We start from the raw sequence: 2,614 nt of genomic DNA, 5'->3' as shown, positions 1-2,614 counted from the left end.
TATGCAAGCAAATGATTTCACTTCTTAAATAACCTTGATCTATCAAAAGTATAGAACTGGAGGGCAGATTGGTGGTTGCCAGAGGTCAAGGATGGGAAGTAGCTATCAAGGAGCAGAGTACAGGCAGACTTGTAGTGATGGAAGTGTTCTGTATCTCGATGCTGGTGGCGGGGATTGTATGAATCTACACATAGGAAAAAATCGTGCTTACTGTTTATACATGCACACGCAACTGTTGAAATCTGAATCAGCTCTGTGGGCTGCAGCACTATCAGTTTCCTGGTTTTGATATTATAGGACAATTTGATATTGTATTACAGTTATCTAAGATGTTACAATCCTGGGAAACGGGCTGGAGGGCACAGAGGACCTCCCTGTATGTTTTGGGGCAACTTCTTGAGAATCTATAATTATTCCCAAATAAAAAGTTAAAAAAGAAAATGGTCAGGAAATATATAAGAGGGGAGAAGGTTAGCACTCCCTTGACAAGAATGGAAGAGGCCCTTGGGCCTGACAACACCCACGTGGTTAAGGCATTGCCACCTGCTTCGTGGCATCTAACCACTGCTTTTGTAGAGAATGGACTTGTGGACACAGTTGGGGGGAAGTAGTGAGGGTTATGAATTGAGAGAGCAGCATTGCCACATATTTATACTATCAGATGTAAAATAGATAGCTAGTTGGAAGGTGTGGTATAGCACAGTGAGCTCAGCCAGGTGCTCTGTGATGACCTAGAGGGGAGGGGGTAGGCGGGTGGGAGAGAAGCTCAAGAGGGAGGGATATATGTATCCATATGGCTGGCTGACTCACATTGTACAGCAGAAACTAACACAATATTGTAAAGCAATCACATTCCAATTTAAAAAATTAAAAAAAATCTAGTCAGGCTGAACAAAATAAAAGTCAGTGTTCCCATTTCCAGCATACCACCTCCCTAGGGGACTCTCAAGAGTAATTGTCACTGTAGATGATTCCTTGCACATAAGATGTGACTGTACTCTTGAAACTCAAAGCTCGCTCATGCTTGTATCTTAGAACTACACTCATCCCTGGGGACCGAGCTTCCCTTGGGCATTGCTGGCGTGTCTTCATGAATCCTGCTGGAAGGAGACCCCTCTCCCCATTCGTTGATTGCCTGAGACTTCTTCAGACAAGGTCACAGGCACATCCAATAATCCAAAATGATCTTTTAACCAAACATATTTGGGATACACTGGGCTAGACTGTGTTCCTAAGTGTCCTCTGAAACCTATGGACAGAAACAATAACTACCATCTGGGCCTGTGCTGTAAGTACTTCACATCACTGTCTCAATAAAACATTCACAGCAACCCCACCTGATAGTTACTACTGTTTAACATTTTTTTCACATGAGGAAATTTAGGCACAGAGAGGCTAAATAACTTGCCCCAGATCACACAGCCAGGAGCTGGCAGAGACAGGATTTGAACCCTGGGAATCTGGCTCCAGAGCCTAAGCACTTAATCTCTCTTTCCCAGCTTGAGCTTGACACTATTCTCAATTCCATCCAAATTACTGGCTCCACTAAACCTAGAAGGTACCAGATCTGGTAAAGTCAGGAACCAGAGTTACTTTCAGCCACTGCCTCATGAGAGCAGTGTATTATAGTGGAGCGGTTCGATCCCTGGACTTTGGAGGAAATCATGCCCAAGTTCCAGTCCCAACAGACCTCCACCACCACCACCACCACCACACACACACACACACACACACACACTCACAAACAGCTGTGTGACCACCGGGTAAGTTGCTTAACCTCTCTGTGCCCCAGCTTCCCTCCTGTCAAATGGGACTACTAACAACATCTGTGACATAGGATGGTTTGAGGGTTAAAAAGAGAGAGTACACAAAGCTCTTAGCATAGGGCAAAACAGAGTAACTTCTCAAAAAAGAGAAACCTAGCTTTTTGAGGAAGAGAATTTGCTCTTCGGTGCCGGGGAGTAAGTAGGGAAGAGGGGCACATTTCCAGGAGTGTTATTGTAGAACAGAGCAACTGCTGAGCCTTGATGAAAAAACGGAGGCACCTCCTGGAGGATCCCACAGTTTGAAAGCAGTCCATGCACTTCATAGCCTGGGGGTGGTCTAACGATCATGTCCCCCCGAACAGAGTTGGCAACTGCTTTGGATGGGACCACCCGCAAAGATGGCAGGATTGCTAAGATCACTTGATTCTTCAACAATTCGAGAAGCTACCAAGGTAGAGTTTAGGTGTGAAATTGATAAGTACACGCTCATCCGCTCAGTCATGTCCCACTCTTTGCGACTCTATGGATTGTAGCCCACCAGGCTCCTCTGTCCATGGGCTTTTCCAGGCAAGAACACTGGAGTGGGTTGCCATTTCCTCCTGCAGGGGATCTTCCCAACACAGAGACTGAACACACATCTCCTGAATCTCCTGCATTGGCAGGAAGATTCTTTACCACTGAACTGCTTAACCTACCCCCAAAATTTTTTTTGAAGAATATTCTTAATAGTCCTAAATTTTTTTTGTTCAGCTTCATAGAAAACTGGAGGAAATTTTTTTCACCTGGAGGAAACTTAAAAAAAAAATTTATTTGAGTCTAGTTGATTCACAATGTTATGTTATTTTTAG

The 2,614-nt window shown here is 44.4% G+C and overlaps 1 non-coding gene across 1 annotated transcript; it reads left to right on the top strand.

The window, feature by feature from the left end:
* Positions 1–448: 448 nt before the first annotated feature.
* On the top strand, positions 449–573 carry LOC145516017 (U6atac minor spliceosomal RNA). Its single transcript, XR_014061200.1, has one exon. It is a non-coding gene; the product is annotated as a U6atac minor spliceosomal RNA (small nuclear RNA).
* Positions 574–2,614: the final 2,041 nt, after the last annotated feature.

The sequence above is a fragment of the Giraffa tippelskirchi genome, chromosome 7 (genome assembly GCF_054371585.1).
Source record: "Giraffa tippelskirchi isolate mGirTip1 chromosome 7, T2T-mGirTip1v1.2.pri, whole genome shotgun sequence".
NCBI classification, from domain to species: Eukaryota; Metazoa; Chordata; class Mammalia; order Artiodactyla; family Giraffidae; genus Giraffa; species Giraffa tippelskirchi.
This window is presented reverse-complemented; position numbering and strand designations above follow the sequence as displayed.